The sequence below is a fragment of the Vespa crabro genome, chromosome 6 (assembly GCF_910589235.1).
Source record: "Vespa crabro chromosome 6, iyVesCrab1.2, whole genome shotgun sequence".
NCBI classification, from domain to species: domain Eukaryota; kingdom Metazoa; phylum Arthropoda; class Insecta; order Hymenoptera; family Vespidae; genus Vespa; species Vespa crabro.
Genome location: NC_060960.1, coordinates 10,766,060 through 10,785,118, shown reverse-complemented (window position 1 = coordinate 10,785,118; position 19,059 = coordinate 10,766,060). Strand labels below are relative to the sequence as shown.

The window sequence follows — 19,059 nt, the reverse complement described above, 5'->3', positions numbered from 1 at the left end:
TTATTCTATATTATCTATTTTCCTACATATTTTCCAATATATATATATATATATAGAATATGTTATATTGTCTAGGTTTATGGTGTATTTGTTTCAACGACTTTTATTAGTTACCTATGTAAATTTTCGCAGTATATTATCTCCATTTATCTCTTCTTTTTTTTACTTTTTTTCTTTTCATCAGTTCATATTATATCACAGAATACAAAAACAATTTCCTAATATTATTTTAACTTTTAAATTACGATTGTATTTTTCTTGTCTGAAAAAAATTCTTCGCTGTAATATTCTTCTTCTTAAAAAAAGAATTATATATATATATATATATATATATATATACACATACATATATATTTTTGATCGAAAGATTTTCGTCGTATTTTCGAGTTTAATCGAATCGTCAGGAAGGACCCATCTTCTATCGTACGAAACATCTCGTGGCTACGTAAGTAAGTACAAGTACCTATGTAAGGAAGAAAAGATCGTCGTCAAGTTTTCTTTCTTTTCTTATTTCTTTTTCTCTCTTTAGCTATCTCCAAAGGTACATCTGGTGTTCACAAGGTCGATATAAGGCTACGTAAGTACCAGAGGCATTGCCAGTGCGAGGTACGATTATTTCGCAATGTCGTTTCTCTTTTAAATCGAGGGTCGTCCTTTGTTGAAGGTTATATACGGAAAGAGTATCGTTTCTCTCTCTCTCTCTCTCACTCTCTTTCTTCCTTCCTTTCTTTCTGGTAGAATTCTCGAAGAGGATGGTGCTTGACCGATGATTGTCCGTTAACGCGGTATTTACGAGTAGCTTTTCGTCCCTTCGAAGAGAGAAAGTCGGGTGCTTGCACGGGCCAAACGAATGTGTACTTTCCTTTCCTGGCAAACCGGTTCAGCATGAATCGGCTTCCTTCTTCCAGGGACCGTTCCTGTTCTTCAACCTTCCTGCACCTTCTATTCAGCACCTTTGTCGAGATTTTTTTTTCTTTCTCTCTCTTTCTTATTCTCTTTTTCCTTTGGACTTTGAGAGAGCAAGAGAAAGAAAAAGATTTATCTTTCTTGATTCGTCGTGAGGCCGTTTCAGCGAGACCAGCAATGAGACGAACGGAATAAGGGAAAGTAAGTGAGAGATGGGGCGTCGAATAAAAAGAGTAAGACGAAGAAGAGTATGTGTATGTGTGTGTATGTATGTGTAAAAGAAAGAGAGAAAGCAAGGAGGTGATGTGGAACCCTGTCAGCCGTTCAGACAAAGGCGCGTCTCGAATGAGACAGTTTTGTTTCATTCTATTCTGTACCGTTCTTCTTCACCCAGCATCTTCGACTCCTCTCTTTCTCTCTCTCTCTTTCTCTTTCATTCTCTTTCTACCTTTCTTACTCGTTCTTCTCGGTCTTTATGTGTCACGCGTAAGCAAGCATTTTGATGAGACCGATGTCACGGTGTTTTGTAACGCATACCTACGCGTGTTTGTATATATCTATGTAAGTATATTGAAGGATTTTGTCGAAATCTTTTGAGCTCGTTCAACATATCGACGATTTTATATATATATATATATATATATATATATATATATATATGTATTAGAAGAAAAATCTAATCGAATATCGTTGTTACTTTAATCGTTAAATCGATTTCAGTTATCTTTATTAAATAGCATTTGTTTCGATACACATAGATAGTAATTGATTTGGAAAGATCAAAAATTTCGACATTAAGGTTTTAATCGAACTTACAATAATACAATTATGATAATAAATCTTTGAAAATTCAAACGTATTTATATGATTATTTCATTTCGAATCGATTCTTGAAAATTGAACGTCGGTATGACACAGAAACTCAAGATATCTGTTTTAAAAGGATAATTTAAATGATTTATTAAATCCCTGATTTTCGTCCGAGTTATTTTCAAAATTTGACGAACTAGAATACAAATAGTCAGAGAGAAATAGATAAATAGATAGATAGATAGAAAGAGAGAGAGAGAGAGAGAGAGAGAGAGAGAGAGAGAGAGAGAGAGAGAGAGAGAGATAGAGATAGAAATAGAAATGGATAAAGGGGACTGGAATAGCCAGTGGCATTATATCCCAACAATCTAGGCGGCATAATAGAATGCAATTTAGATGCGGTCAAAACAGACAATATTGTATCCTTCGAAGCGTAAATCATAGAGGGCAACATGCGAGAGGGTTCGCGCTCGCGCGCGTAAGCGAGCAAGGAAAATGGTGGAAGGGCCGAAGTGCATATCTTAATTACAATATTCCCACGAGCTGAACACAGGGACTCTTGGCCGCCGACGCCTGCGTCGAGTCAACGCCGGGGCTCTCCTCGACCCTTTCTCGGCAGCCTGTAGGAATTTAATTAATTTGCTAGTGGCAAGCAGACTCGCTCCTTGTCGCCACTCTGAAATATCGTATCCTTCCCCAGCCCTTTAAAACCCGAAGCACAGCCACCACAACCACCACTACCACCACCACTACCACCGCCACTACTACCACCACCATCACCATCACCCTCGGCCACTAACACCAACAATAACACCAGCTTTCGAGTATACCTTTGCGTTACTTAGACCCTCAACCTTTCTCTCTCACTCTCTCTCTCTCTCTCTCTCTCTCTCTCTCTCTACGCTCATTTATATCGTATCATTTGCAGCGAACGGTTTTATTCATTGAAATTACAAATCCAATTGCAGGCTTGATTTTTATTCTTTTGATGATAATTCTGAGTTAAAAAGTTCCGGATTAAAGGATAAAGAGGATTCTCAATATAAAAACGACCGATTAATAAAAGTGTTTATACTTAGGATCGTTACAACGATGGGATGTTTAGTTAGCGTCGAGTTAATAGGGAAATAACGAGACGGTATATTGTAATAAACACCGCCGTCTTTATTCTATTTACTACCGATTGGATCGATACTATTCAACTCGAGGTTAGAGATGATTAGACACGAACTCTTCGGATTCTAATGAAAGCTATTAGATCCTAAGGAAGAAAACAAATCGATATTATCGTTAGCCGACTATATATAGGATGGCCTAGTATAGTCTATCAACTTTCTACGGAACGCATAAACTTTATTGGCTTCCGTGAAAATGGTACTTTATACTGGCTCGCAAGAAGACATTAAATAAGTCGTTACCGTAATACATCCTATCCACGTGAAACAGTTCACGCGATAACTACCAGTTGGGTGGGAGAACGTTAGCTTGGCATAAGTTTAGTATTGTGGCTAAGAATGGCTCGTTTAGTTCTCTCTTTCTCTCTCTCTCTCTCTCTCTCTCTCTCTCTCTCTCTGGCTTTCTTTCTGACTGTCTAGCCAAGTGAGAGAAACTACACGAAGAGCAAGGAATCTTCGAAGCTACGAATTTACTCGGGAAACTTGGATACGTTGTTTCGTCGCTCTTAATGCTCTTTCTCTTTCTCTCTCTCTTTCTCTCTCTGTTGTCATTAATATTTCGACGATTCTCACGAGACCAGACAAGTTCTCACTCGCTCTTTCTCATTGATCTACGCGAACTGTCGTTCTCAAGTATCTCTTAAAGGATAGACGCTTTTTCTATACTTATTATAAACGCAAAACAGGGAGACACTATTATGCAGTTGAATATATCTCACCGAATCTATTATTTATCCTCACTTCATATATTATTATTAAGATATTTAGATATTGGAAAATATTCCTAGTTTATTTTATTAGATCTTAGATGATTCATATCCCATGAAAAATAAATTCTTTTCTTGCTATTTCCTTTTTTCTTTTTCTTCTTCTTCCTTTCTTTTCTTTTTTTTTTTTTCTGTCCTCGAACAATCGAAATTTAGTCACGTAAGTATAAAAGGTATCGCGCCTTATATATAAGCCAGCTGTTCGATCGCTTTTTTTTTCCTCATTTTTTTTTTTTTTCTTCAATCGTTTAAACGTGCCAGCATCTTGATAACCTTTGATAATCAAATAGCTATGCGAACTGCTTTCGCACGGAATTGGAGAGATAATGGCAGTGATGAAGCGGAAGAGAGGTGGCCGATCGGAGAAGTCACTTATCGGCCCCAGAAAGCCGTTTAACGGTTCGTTACGGAAGAGTCATTTCGTACTTTATCTCTTTCGAACCCCTCAGTCGAGGCAACCGGCACGTCGGGGATCATTTCGAAAACGAAAAGGGGATAAAAGACTCGAAGCTATCCGAAAGAAAGAAAGAAAGAGAGCTCGCGGGAATCTAGGTAATCATTGATTAGAAAGTACTCACTCTGTCTCTCTCTCTCTCTCTCTCTCTCTTTTTTTTCTCTCTGACATTTTCTTTCTCGCTCACACTTTTCGTTGATCTTTTTCACTTATCCAAACCTCACGTTCTTCCATTTTCAAACGATCGAAATATGCGAACGATGGCTAACTCGATCTAACGTTCGTTACCTATATGAGAATCCCTCTTTCTAGAGGAATCAATATTTGTTTATCGCAAATTTGCCATTCATTCTCTTGTCTCAAGAATTATTACAACTTTCGACGGAGTTAGAACTTTCGGAAAATAATGGAATTAATTTTTGAGAATTTTTATATTGAATTATAGGATAGATAGATAGATAGATAGATAGATAGATAGATAGATAGATAGATAGATAGATATAGAGAGGGAGAGAGAAAACGAAAATGAGGAAGGAAGAAAACGGAGAGGGAGAAGAGAATGTGATGGTAAGAGGATAAGAGATTATATAGCATGTACACGCGAATTGGTTCCAAGGTACGATGTAGGCACGTGTATGTATGTATGTATATCTATGTAATACGTAGTAAGGGGTATACCTATATATCTATAGATCGTAGCTACGTAGACGTCATCGCCTCAAGTATTTCATTCATCCTAATTGGATACACGTTCGCGAGTCTTCTTGAATACCTCGCGAGTACACTCAAGCGTTCGGAATGCATTATTTGCTAAACTGTGCTTTCGGTCTGTTTAAAGTTTACGTAGTGTGCCGTTACGGCGACCAAGGTTGTAACTCTGTCTTCTCGACGCTCGAGTTAACTTCAATTAGCGAACACGTATTATTATTATCATCGCCATCATCATCATTATCATCATCATCGTTATTATTATTATTATTATTATTATTATTATCATTATTATCGTCGAGCCTCATATATCTGATTTTTCGTTGTAATTTTTTTTTATGATCCAAAAAGAAAGAAAAAAGAAAACAAACGAACAGAAGAAAAAAAATAATAAAAAAATCAAAAAAAAAAAATAAAGAGAGAGAGAGAGAGAGAGAGAGAAGAGAGTCTTTCGTTGCAAGTATAGAGAAGAAGCCGAAGAAGCTTAAAAAAAAAGGTGAAAAAGAAAAGAAAGAAGTCGTTGATGGAAGCGGACGAGAGTTTTCTCGATGGTGATAGAGTGGTAGAGGGGGGTAGGTAGGAGTATATATATATATATATATATGTAAGAGTAAAGGAAGCGGGGGAGAGTAAAGGAAGAGTTGAGGGCGATGAACGCATTCTCACCTATTTCTCGAGCGAAGGAAATACTTTGTGTTTTTAAATGAAGTTAACCCCATGGCAAAATGGGGCGTATATGCCCGAACCAGTTCTCCCCTTCTTTATCATCCACCTTCGCCATTCTTTTCTCAACGTTCCACCATATTCCTTCTACTTCTATATACTACCTCCGTTATATTTCCGCTTAACCACCCACGATCTTCTCCACCCCAAACCGCATTCATCCACTTTGACGTACACGTTCTACTCGTACAACGTGTTTATCACTTCGATGTTAGTCCGTAGCACCACCTCTCCTCTCTAAGCGTTGTTTCCTTATTTAGAAAGCTCCTTATGTTCCTCCGAGTGTACTTCCCGGTTATCGTCTACTATACGGAGTTTAACTTCTCTTACGTATCTGGATATATGTATGTATGTATGTATGTATGTATGTACATATATACTATGTACGTACGTATGTATGTATATAGAAAAGAATTCACTAAAATTTTATCACTTGGAATATATTTTATTTTTATATTTCTCCTTCTTTCGATATTCCTCCATTTTTATATGCAACTCTTCTCTATATAACTACTTACATCACAAAAAGAAACATCAGATTTTTTTCTTTCCGTAAATTCCATGTCAAACAAATAGACGATCCTTCTCCTTGATAAAAGAAATTCGAGAAATTCAAGTGAAAGGAGAACAATAAAAAAAAAAAAAGAAAAAATAGAAGAAATGAAAAGAAAGAAAAACCGGAAGAATAATTTAAACGAATAACATTGGTCATTCTTGTTACTTAAAAACATGGTTAAGTTGAAGGTATAAAAAGAATAAAGAGAAAGAAAGAAAGAAAGAAAGAAAGAAAAAAAAGACCAGGATGAACAAACGATAGAAACAGTCCTGTGGTCGAGACTTCTACACGGCAATCAGAGTAAAGCGTGAACCATTCAAGTTGCGGCTTTTCATCGTGGTCTTGTAAAACTGTCTCTTTCTCTCTCTCTCTCTCTCTCTCTCTCTCTTGTTACCCTCTACGCGTTTCTATGCTCTTCGTTTTAGCACTCTCTCTTTCTCTCTCTTATCGTTTGCTTCATCTGTTACATCGATCCTTCCCGTTACTGTTTGCTTCCCTTTCGTTTCTATTTTCTCTCTTTCTCTCTATATTTCACACACACACACACACACACACAGAGTGAGAAAGAGAGAAGGACACCAAACACATTTTCTTTGAAGCAGGTACATACGTACGTACATATATAGACATATACATACATACACGCATACATGCATATATACATACATACATGCATGCATAAAGTTTTACCGTCACGGATTGAAAACCACGACTTTTTGCTAACCTCATTGCGATTTCTTTTGGTAGTTCTTTTCGTGTACCGGATAGCAAAATAGGTAAAACAGAGAGTAAAGTAGATAGGTATCTAGTAGGACCATCCTTTTTTAGAATCCTACGCGGGTAGACTTGTAGAATACTCGAACGGAAACGTGGTAACGCGTTCATCTTTCTTTCGAAGGAGAAGAGCAGTAGGATTTTGAGTTTCTCCGGATTTACGAGTCTGACCCGATAACAAGAAGCGATCGAATAAATTCGAGGACGTTCCTGTTGGTTGCCGAAATGGTTGGTAGATAGGTAGGTAGGTAGGTAGGTTGGTAGGTAGGTACTGCTCGCCGAGCCAAGGATATTCCTTATCGGACGATTTCTGGACGATAGTAATCGACGTTTCCTGAACAACCTTAATTAATTCCGGGTGAATCGTCCTTTAGATATAGCCATGAACGGGCTTGATAGCGATCTACGTTCGTTTTAGTTGTACAAATGTTATATCAGCCTCTCTCTCTCTCTCTCTCTCTCTCTCTCTCTCTCTCTCTCTCTCTCTATCTCTCTCTCTTTGTCTGCTCTTTCTTTATCCCTCTCTCAATCTCTATCTCTCTATCTCTCTATCTCTATCTATCTCTATCTATCTATCTATCTATCTATCTGTCTAGTTCTCTTGCCAGCTATCTTTCTTGCTCCAATGTACCTTTACCGATTACAATTAGGCTTGGAAATAGGCCGAGAGAGATAGAGATAGAGATAAAGATAGATAGAGAGAGAGAGAGAGAGGGAGGGAGAGAAAGGGGATATGTATTTCGAGCTGAATTCTAGCTCAAACAAATCTCGAGGCAGGAATCGAAAGTGTTGTTTTCTTATTTCTTATCGTGCCACGATTTTCAACGGTTTCCATATTTTTCCACGGCCTTCTCTATACGGCAAGAAGAAAAGAAATTTTCTTCGTCTTTTTTTTCTTCTTCTTCTTCTTCTTCTTCTGGTGTTGCTGTTACTACTACTACTACTACTACTACTACTACTACTACTACTACTACTACTATTACTTCTTCTTCTTCTTCTACTTCTTCTTCTTCACCATTTTTCTTTATATTTTTCTTCTTTTTCTTTTTACTTTTTTTTTTCCACGTCAAAGCACAATACACAAGCGACGTCCTACTTTCCTGTCTTCTTCTTTTCATAACGCGTTTACCGTTGGCTGATGCAAAAAATAATGAGAAACAATGGGAGCAAGAAGGCAAGGAGATCCTTCAGTCTGGGAAGAATGGATCGTGACGATTTGAAACGTCAGTTTCGTCGAATTAATCAAAGGAGAATTCTAATGTATAAACTGTGGGGAAGAAGAAAGAAAGAAAGAAAGAAAGAAAGAAAGAAAGAAAGAAAGAAAGAAAGAAATAAAGAAAGAAGGAAAGAAGGAAGGAAGGAAGGAAGGAAGGAACATTATTTCTTATAATTTTTTTTCTTTCTTTTTTTTTCTTTAGTTTTCCTTAATCGAAGATTTGAAACTTTAATTAAGCACCAACCATCGGCGGAATACATTGGACGTAACGTAAAGAGATTCTGACCGAAAGTTGCCACTGGAGACAAGAAAACCTTGGTATTATCCAGCGATGGTATCTGTTTGCAGGATAGCTCGAATTGGAATCAGAGGGAATGGGAAGAGAGAAGGAAGGAAAAAATGGGAGAGAGAGGGAGAGAGAGAGAGAAAGAGCTTTTATCGACGCCAAAGTGATCTCGAGTCAATTGATTCGAGATTTAAATCTTGAAAGGAAGGAAAGTGGTGAAGGAAGAAAAAACTGAAGTGTGGGGACGAAGGTGGAGGGACGTAGGGCGAGGAGGAGAGGGATGGTGGCGAAGCGGGAACATCGGGATAGAGATTTGTAGATGAATCGCGGAACTCATTTTGCTTTTTGAAGAATCCTAGAAAATAACGTTGCTTCGGGGTCTCAGTAAATTATTGAAAATTATTTTCAATCGAATTCACAAGAGAAAACTCGTCGTGTAATTATACGAGATATTATCTTTTTTTTTTTTTTTTTTTCTATTTCATCTGTCTCCTTTTTTCTTCTTTCCTTTTCTCTCTCTCTCTCTCTCTTTCTCTTTTTTTATTATTTTTTTATTATTTTTTTATTTTTTTATTTTTTTTTATCAACGAAGACAAGTATTTTTCTTCGAGCCAGCAAAATTTTTTAACGACTCTCCTCGAGTCGATTCGTACGACGTCAGAATTATCAGTCGTTCTTCGATTTGGAAGCGAAGATAAGATTAGAGAAAGAGAGAGAGAGAGAGAGAGAGAGAGAGAGAGAGAGAGAGAGGGAGAGGGAGAGAGAGAGATGAGAGAGAGAAAGAGAGAAAGGGAAAGAGACTTAAAGTCGGATTAATCCGAAGACGGATTGATAAATCAATAGAAAAGGAAATGGAGACTTATTAGCGATTACCCCTTTTCTTTCTTTCTTCCTTTTCTATTTCTTCTTTTTTTTCCTGTTTTTTTTTTTTTTTTTTCATTTTCCTTGGTCGTTAATCAATCGTAAGCAAAGAATGAATCGTTTCCGCGTTAAACTTTTGATTAACCAATCGATAATTTCGATGAATATTACTTACTTGACGTTGAATAATTTTATCCCTGCAATTAGAAGTTCTCTCTGTCTCTCTCTCTCTCTCTCTCTCTCTCTCTTGTTTCCTTTCTTCTCTTTGTTTACACGTGTCTTATGAAATAAGAAAAGAAGAAGAAACAAAAAAAAAACAAAAACAAAATAAAATTAATAGATTTTCAGTGGTACTCGATTACTTTCATCTTTTTTTTTCCGTTTCTTTTTGTTCTTTCATTCTCTTTTTAAATTAGATCGAATCAACCAGGATCATACATCGTTAAATTGAATAGGAAAGGTGAAGAGAGACAGAGTGATTGAGAGAGAAAGAGAGAGAGAGAAAAATACGAGAGAGAGAGAGAGAAAGAGAAATAAAGAGGTAGGTCCCGCATTAGGACTATTCCTTCACTTTACCTTAGCCCCGTTTACTCTAGTTTGTATGCATCCCTTTTCATCCTTCTACGGTTAACCATGAGTACCCAAGTTGAGGACGAACTCGACATATAATCGATTTTCAATCACACGCGACATCTTCGAACGTTGTCCCAGTTTCGAAAGCAACGGCGAACGTTGCCTAGAATCAGGATGGCGAATCGCCGTTGGTTTATCCGCTCTGAAAATCTGAATCAGTATGAAGAAGAGAGGATGAGATGAGACGAGAAAGAAAGAAAGAAAGAAAGAAAAGAAGAAAGAGAGAGAGAGAGAGAGAGAGAGAGAGAGAGACTGCTGCTTTTTGGTATAGTAGAGGGATAGGAAAAATACGAGTGCGAAATTCTAAAATTCCAATATGTCTCTCATAGCAGTCAGCCGGCGGCGGCTTCGTCGTCGTCTCAATTTCTTCGCGTGTTATCCATCTCTTTCTTTCTCTGTTTCTCTATCTCTCTGTCTCTCTGTCTCTCTTTCTCTGTTTCTCTCTCTCTTTCATTCGGAAGAAGAAAAGAAGGAGTAAAGTAGAGCGTCTTAACGCATTCACGGTGAATATTTTTCACGAACTGACTACAATTTCAATTAAACAAGTATTCGAGTTTTATTTTTTTCCTTTTTTTTTTTACACTTGGGAATCGTTTTTTTCTTTTTTTCTCTTTCTTTCTTTCTTTTTTCTTTTTTTTTTTTTATTTTATAGGGAAAACGGTGAACCCTCCACTTTGAAATATATACGTGTCTATGTACTGTCTGTTGTCTGTCTGTTTGTGTGGATGCGTGCGTGCGTATGTGCGTGCCTGCGCACGTTTCCAAACGCGCGCGCGCGCGCGCGCTTGTGTGTGTGTGTGTGAGAGAGAGAGAGTAGTAGGAGTAACATGCTACATACGGACCTCGGCTCGATTTATCAAACTGGAAGCCGCGAAATTTCCATACCGGCTCTCTCGATGTTCGCGGAGGCTTGCTTTCAATCCGTTCGAACGTATATTACTGGCGAGGGGTTCGGCACATACATGCATACATACATACATACATACATACATACACACATGCATACATGTATAGACAGATAGATACATACATACTTATATGCATACATATATATACATATATACATGCATACATATATATACATATATACATGCATACATAGATATATGTATACATACATATATACACACATGCATAGATTCGCATATAAACAAACAAACAAACAAACACGTACGCACCAACCTGTACACAAACGTGTTCTCTTCTACCTCTCTCTCTCTCTCTCTCTCTCTGTGGCGTGCGCGCGCGTGTATTGAGCCACTCGTCATCTCAGTCAGTATCATATGTGTGTGTGTGCGTGTATGTGACTGTACAAGCGATCGAGCACCGAAAACGGAAGCCCACAATGATATCATTCCGTCCAAACAAAACCAAATGTATTTTCTGCTCATTCCGCTGACGTGGCCCGTTACGTTAAATCAAGCAATCGGCTAAAGTGCATCGATATGGTTCATCGGTGTTGTATCGATCATTGAACTTTTATTCCAGCTAACAATGTGATGATTTCCACGGGTTATTACGGGTTAAAAGGTAATAGATGAAAATTGGGGCCAATCAACGTATAAGCGTTTGGAATTTTCAGATTTTCGATTATGCTGGATGGGACGACAAGAATAAAAAAAAAATAGAGGCGAAAAGAATAGTAAAGAAAAAGGTAGGAAAAAAGGAAAAAAAAAAAATTGATAAAAAAAGAAAAAGGAAGAGAAAAAATTAAAGGGATACGGAAGAATTACGAGATTATTTCGTATTAATTTTATTTCATAAATACGAAAAACGTAGTTAAAAATTGAATGATTCGATTTTATCGCTTCGTTTTCTTTTTGTTTCTTTTTTACGCCGATAATAATTCTTTATCTCTCTCTCTTTCTTTCTGTGTTTATACAATGGTATAAAAAACAGATATGAAAAAGCATTGAAATATATATAAATTTAATGAAATACAGATAAATTCGATAAATAAAAGGTCACGTCATATCCAAGTATGTACTTATTCGTTCAACGTATACACACATATCTACAATATATATTTATATATATACACACATACAAGTAGATAATACCAAGTTATTTACTTAGTCGTCTTACATAGCTACATAAAATTTTTCTTTTCTTTCGCTAAGGAAGTCTAACACGGGATCCTGAAGGATAGAGCGAGAGAGAGAAAGAGAGAGAGAGAGAGAGAAAGAGAGAGAGAGAGAGAAGCAAAGGAAGGATAGAAGATGTTAGAAGGCGTTGATGATACTTGAGCCATCATCCTCCTTCTTCTCCTTCTCCTTTTCGTTTTCCTCCTCCTCCTCCTCCTCCGTAGAGCCGTGCATCGACGCACGAAACAGATTGCTAGTGTAATTACTACACCGTACTTTACCTGATTACCGAGCGTTGGAAAACGAGATGGTAGAAGATGGCCTACGAGAGGAGGAGATCAAACGACTCGCTGATGAATTTTGAAAGTAATATAAGCCAGTTTGCGCCCTCAGGATAACGTTGATGGTGGTGGTGGTGGTGATGATGGTGATACTGATGGTATTGGTGCCATTGGTACTAGTGGTGGTAATGATGATAGCAGATGAGTAGTGGGGATTGTAGGTCAAAGAGTCTCGCAATTTTCTTTTCCTGGCTTTCTAGTACTTTTTCTACGTCTTATATATATATATATATATATATATATATAAGATGTAAAAGATCTATATATATATCTTTCTCTCTTGCACGCACACTGCGTTTTCATTTCTTCTCTCTCTCTTTGGCGAAAAGACACGAAACAATGTCCACTTTGTTCGATCAGTAGGACCACCACTTCATGTTCGAACTCTTTGCGCGAACTAAAATAAAATCGAACTAGCGGAAACACTATCGTGTCTGGTGCTGGTTAATAGAGAAAGACAGAGAAAGAGAGAGAGAGAGAGGGAAGTTTGAGGTTGTGGGATGTCGGTAAAAGTAGAAGCAAGGTGGATAGTCCGTTGGAAAAGTTTATTTACGTCGCTTCTTATTCGATCGACCGATCCGAAGATGGAGGAGCAACGAGTTCAAGAGAGATCGAACGCGCAACTAGCACCAACGAGGAGAACCTCGAACGTGATGGGAAGTGGTAAAGAGAGTGGTAAAGGGGAATAGGGATGGGGGATCGTGGAGGAAGTAGAGGGTGGAAAGGGGAGCCTTGTGGGTGAGTCCGCGTACGTTACCTTCCGAAGTAAGAAATGTCATTAAAGTTTTCCACGAACGACTCGCGCGTCTATTCCCTTTCCTTTACTTCACGAATCTTCTCTCTCTCTCTCTCTCTCTCTCTATTTCTCTCTGTCTTTCTCTCTTTTTTTTCTTCCCTCATTCCTTTATCTTTTTTCTCTTCCTTTTCTCTCTCTCTCTCTGTCTCTCACTTTTTTTCTATCTCTTTTACCTCCATCTCTGATTATTCCTCATTCTCTGTCTGTAGTCTTAGCGCTTGGTAGTTATCTGCATTGGAAATTCACTGTCTGAGAGTGCAGAAAGGAAAGAGGAAGAAATAAGAAGAAGAAGAAGAAGAAGAGGAGAAGAAAGAAAAAAAAAAGAAAGGAAAAGAAAGAATGAAAGTGAGAAGAGAGAGAGAGAGAGAGAGAGAGAGAGAGAGAGAGGAAGAGAGAGAAAGGTAAGTGCGAGAGAATTTCCTCTCTCTCTCTCTCTCTCTCTCTCTTTCTTCTTTACTTTTTTTTTTATTTTTTTGTTCCCTCTTAATTTCTTCTTCCACTTCTCACCGGTGCAGTGTGGCAGCGGTGAGTCGAACCAAGCCGAGTTCTCCTAATTGCAAGCGCTGATTGGTTATTCCAAGTGCCGTTTGCACGAGCACGAGTACGAGTGAGAGAGAAAGAGAGAGAGAGAGAGAGAGGGAGAGAGAGAAAGAAAGAGAGAAAGGATAGAGAAGAGAGAAAGGGAAGAGAGTAAGTAAGAGAGAGATACTTTGCTTTTGTTATCGGCTGAGACAAAGCGATACTCGAAGAAGTGTATGCAAGAGGGAAAGATATATATATATATATATATATATATATATATAGTTTTATTCTTTGTTTACGTCGGAGTATTTCTCTCGCACGTAGTACGTCAACGACTTCTGAATCCGACCAAGTATTTTCTCCCTCTTTCTTTTTCCCTTTCTCTCCTCTCTCTTTCATGAATATTGCACGAATCCTTGAAATTTCGTTACAAATAATTATTTCTTTGTCAGCGAATTTTAATAGCCCACGTAAAAGCGCTTTGAAATAGTCGTCAATTGGCTTTAATCGGACTAACAAAGAAGATCGGCGAGTTGGTAGCTTTCGGTTTTCTATTTCTCTTTCTCTCTTTCTCTCTCTCTCTCTCTCTCTTACTCTTTCTCTCTTTCTCTCTATCTCTTTCTCTATCTCCTTCTCTCTCTTATTTTATTTAACTTTGACCGTCTCGATGTCCACTTACGGTTGACCGACAAAAATCTTCCTTCTAAATCTTTCATGAACTAGTTTACATATATATGTACGTATGTATGTATGCATGTATGTATGTATGTATGTATGTATGTATGTATGTATGTATGTAAATACTATATATGTCATTCTAAAATCGATGGGATACGAAACACATGAAATATGAACGTTGGTGGTTTTATGCTCAAATATCACTGTCTTTCTTATTCGTGTGATCTAATTCAAGATATGTAGAAAAAAATATGAAATTTTTATTAGAGTTAAGTCTGTTAGAATAATTAAAATCTTGTTTGACTTAGAACAAAGATGTTTAATTTTCAATTTGAAAATCTTTTAAGAATAATAATTTTGAACGTATAAAAAGTAATTTTAAAATGTATGTACTTAGTAATGTATATGTGTTATAAAACACATACATACACACACATATATATAATCTACAAATTTCTATTAAATATATATATATATATATATATATTTTTTTTTTTTTTTAATTAGAAATATTTGAAATTATATATAAAACTGAATCAATCTAAAACTGTCGGATATTATTATATAATTTTTCATCGTATTGTCATAGGGATTACATCTTGTTCATCGTACAGACTATGTGTCGATAGATAATAAATAAGTAAGAAAGAAAAAAAAGAAAGAAAGAAAGAAAGAAAGAAAGAAAGGAAAAATATTGTATTAGATAACAGTACGACGTCATCTTGTTATTAGTATCGAATTTCTTCGGATTATCTACCGTCATGCCGGTCACGCTCTTGATTGGCCACGTGAGCACGTTGACTATGCGCTAGATATATATATATATATATATATATATATACACATATATACATATGTATATATATATATACTATTATTACGTAGTATATATAATAGTAGTTTCTATCATGCATATACTCCTTGCTAACTGATATTCTCATTTTATTTATTTCTATTTTTCTTTTTTTTTTCCCTTCCATCTCTCTCTCTCTCTCTCTTCATCGAATAATCCCATGGGCAAACCAACGAACTATGTACGACCAGCGAATAAAAAATGTTGAACGCTTCGGTTTCAACAATCCAAGGAATTAAAAGTAAGCAACGCTTGTTTGGCGGCTTGTTATAGGCGATGTTGTATCATCTACCTGTCGTTGGTGTTGTCACACTTACTCGGAACGCTTCCTCTCGAAATAATCCTGTTAAGCGACGTCCATCGATTTTATGTCTTTCGTGCGTTAATAATCGGGATAAACCTATAAACCATGTATGACATATATGTATGTATGTACGTATATATCTAGGTATACGATATTAATACTTTGGAAGATCAATCCATTCAATCGAATCGTACAAATTTTTTGTTTTTCGTCAAGTTTGCTTATACATGTCGAATCTCTGTCTCTCTCTCTCTCTCTCTCTCTTTTTCTCTCTTTCTTTCTCTCTACATATCTCTCTATCTCTCTGTTAACGCAAAAGCTTATTATTAGAATTATTAGATAACTCTTAAATTGACACGGTCAGGAAATGATGATAAATTCATTAATTACGTCGTATTAATATGTATGCGATAATTTAGTTTTTCATTAAATTTCATAATAACGCATTATGATAATATAATTGTTTGCAGTATTTTCGCTTGAATATTTAATAATTTCGCGTGATATAATATGTTTCTAAAAGTATGTTCAAAAAAAAAAAAAGAAAAAAAACAAAAAAGAAAATAATAATAACATATTAAATGTCGAAAGAGAGGTCGACGCGTAATTTCTACAAATTATCAAATAATCCCTTATACATATGTAGTATGTACGTATGTAATATTTGCAACTAATTTAATTCGACTATTTCTATCCGTGGACTTCTTTTTTTTTCTTCTTTTATTCGTTAATTAAAAAGAAAAAAAGGAAAAAAAAAGAAAAAAAAAAGAAAAAAAAGAGGAATAGAAAAGTGAGACTTTCGAAAGGGATTTATTTTTCACGAATTCGTATTTTTACAAACAATATCCGATTTGCGTCTTTGACCTTTTACAATGCCCCGACCTCTTGGCCGTACGTATATATCTGCTACTTTTAGCGCGAAACGCGTGAAATTAGATTCCGTTTCTTTGCTTGTCGACAAAATCACGTATGAAATAGCAATGTGATTCGTTTGAGAGACAGCGAATGATTCGATTTACGAAGCGACAGAAAGAGCTTCTGCGATTTCTTCTTTTCCTTCTATCTATATCCCCCCTCCGCCCCTCTTTCTTTCTTCCTCTCTCTCTCTCTCTCTCCTTTCATTTTAGATTTTATATAATTTTGTATTATTTTTTTATATTTCTATTATTATTGTTACTTTTATTATACTATTAATATTATTATTATCGTTGTTGTTGTTGTTATTATTATTATTATTATCATCACTATTGGCATTATTATTGTTGTTATTATTATTAATACAGGTACTTACCTATTAGTTTCATACTTGTCGACGTATCGAGGACTGAACAATTTGCAAGGACATTTCTAAGCTTTTCTGTAATAAGATACGTCGGATGAATAATAATGCTTACACGCAGAGTTTCATTCGAATGGGTAAAGCAGTAGAACGGAACAGAACGAAACGGAACGGGACGGAATGGAACAGAACGGAACGGAATGGAACGGAACGGACCGTCGCTCGTCCGTTCGTTGATTAGATCAAATAAAGTGCACCTTCGTGTTGTATCCAGTGTGCTCCGTGGAATTCATGGTGAACTTCGTTCTAGGAAATATTCCACTTGGCACACTCTCTACTGAAACGCGCAAAGGCCCCTCCTTTCTCTTCTCACCCTTCTCACCCTTCCCTTCCTCTTCCGCCTTACGAGTATCTCGCGTTTGCGTTCGTTGAAACGTTTTTGCAAAGAAGTCTCGCACGCTTTATCCATCCCGCGTATTTTCTCATCAAATATTTAATACTTTAATAACGTGCACACCAAACAAAATGTCCGACGCTTTCTTCGCCTTTAGCTTTCCTCGGAGAATTCTATATGATCAAGAGAAAGAGAAAGAGAGAGAGAGAGAGAGAGAGAGAGAGAGAGAGAGAGAGAGAAAAAGATAATACTAATAAGAATGAGAATTATATATGTTTTATGAACTTTGCAAGATGTTAATTAAAATAATTAGAAAGTAGTGGTAATACTTGATAAAAATAATATATAAAAAAGTAATGTTATCATTTAACCGTAAATATCGTATTTTAATATCACTCATTTATAAATAAATTTAATATGAGAGAGAGATAATAGTAATAAGAACAAGAACTATGTTTTACAACTTTACAAGATGTTATAAGAAAGTACATTGGAAAATAAATGATATTATAATAAAAGATTTTATTACAATTTTTAGTTTGATCGTAAAACAGGTTGTGTGTTTAATTATGATGTCATGTATTTATTGATAACTCCTCTCTCTCTCTCTCTCTCTCTCTCTCCGTAAAGACTAATCTAAACAGTACGACGGCTCGTATTAGACTGACGACTTTCCTACACGACGCGTACCTTTTCGACCTTAAATATAAACAGACTAGAATATAAACCGAGCTAGTTTATTATTGTCTTATCGAAGCAAATCGATAATTGAGATAATCGTTGTTAAATTTTATTTGAATAGTTAATAATATATTTCTTTTTCTTTACGAAATGTAATTTTGTTTTAATTTTTATACACGCACGCACACACACACACACACACACATATATATATAAAATGGAACAAACGAATTAAGTGATTTATTTAATTTATATATTTGAATGGTGAAAATTTGTCAGGGATATGCAAAGATGCAAAAAGTTATTTTCTCTTTTGGAGTTCTAGGAAAACGTTTAACGTGACAGTTGATAACTATGCAGCATGGATTAACATAAATTTCAACGTTCCGCTCGTGCAAATACTCTACGAGATTTTCAAGCTAGCTCCCGTACGTATCTTTATTTGCATCCCCGCGTGTTAATTCACGCTTCTCGAAGAAAGAAAACCGGAACGCGATATAAAGGAACGCCTGGAATTATGGGTCGTCGAAATATACCTACCCTTTTCTTTTTATTTCTCTCTCCCCTCCTATCTTTTTTTTTTTCCTTTCTTTCCTTTTTTCTTCGTTCCTTTTTTTCTCCTTTCTTTCTTGTTTTTTTTTTTTTTTTCTTTTTTCACTCCCGTATAAGTATTTTTACATACCGTACAAAATCCACGGAATTTTTTTAGTAGATTTTTTAGTGGCACGTGAAGTAACCACTTTAAGAATTTTAAATAAACTTTTGTTGGATAAATTTAGACAATAGGTAAATAAATTTATAGGATAATATGTAAGATAATTTAATAAAATCTTCTTTCTTTTCTTCTTTTTTTTTTTTTTTCTTTGTCTATCTTAATTTCGCTATATTTTCTATAATTGATATATACATATACATATACATATACATATATATATATATATATATATATATATATATATACGTATGTATATATGTCCATTAAACAATTTAAAGTACATGCACCGTTCGCTTTAGAAGCAGTCGATTAATTTAAGAAAACAAAAAAAAAATGAAATAAAGCGTACACACAAAATATTTTTTGTATGATATATTTGATGTATCACAGGTATATACGTACGTGGTGATACGTATAAATCCATAAGAAAAATGAATTTTTCTCGTTTAAACTATTTCTCAACGAGATATGTATATATATATATATATATATATATATATATATATACACACGCACATACGTATATAAAAGATATATCTTGCG

The 19,059-nt window shown here is 35.8% G+C and overlaps 1 long non-coding RNA gene across 1 annotated transcript; it reads right to left on the bottom strand.

The window, feature by feature from the left end:
• Positions 1 to 14,949: 14,949 nt before the first annotated feature.
• On the bottom strand, positions 14,950 to 17,279 carry LOC124425112. Its single transcript, XR_006942431.1, has 3 exons — positions 16,984 to 17,279; positions 16,739 to 16,804; positions 14,950 to 15,543 (listed from the first exon to the last, which is right to left on the bottom strand). It is a non-coding gene; the product is annotated as an uncharacterized LOC124425112 (long non-coding RNA).
• Positions 17,280 to 19,059: the final 1,780 nt, after the last annotated feature.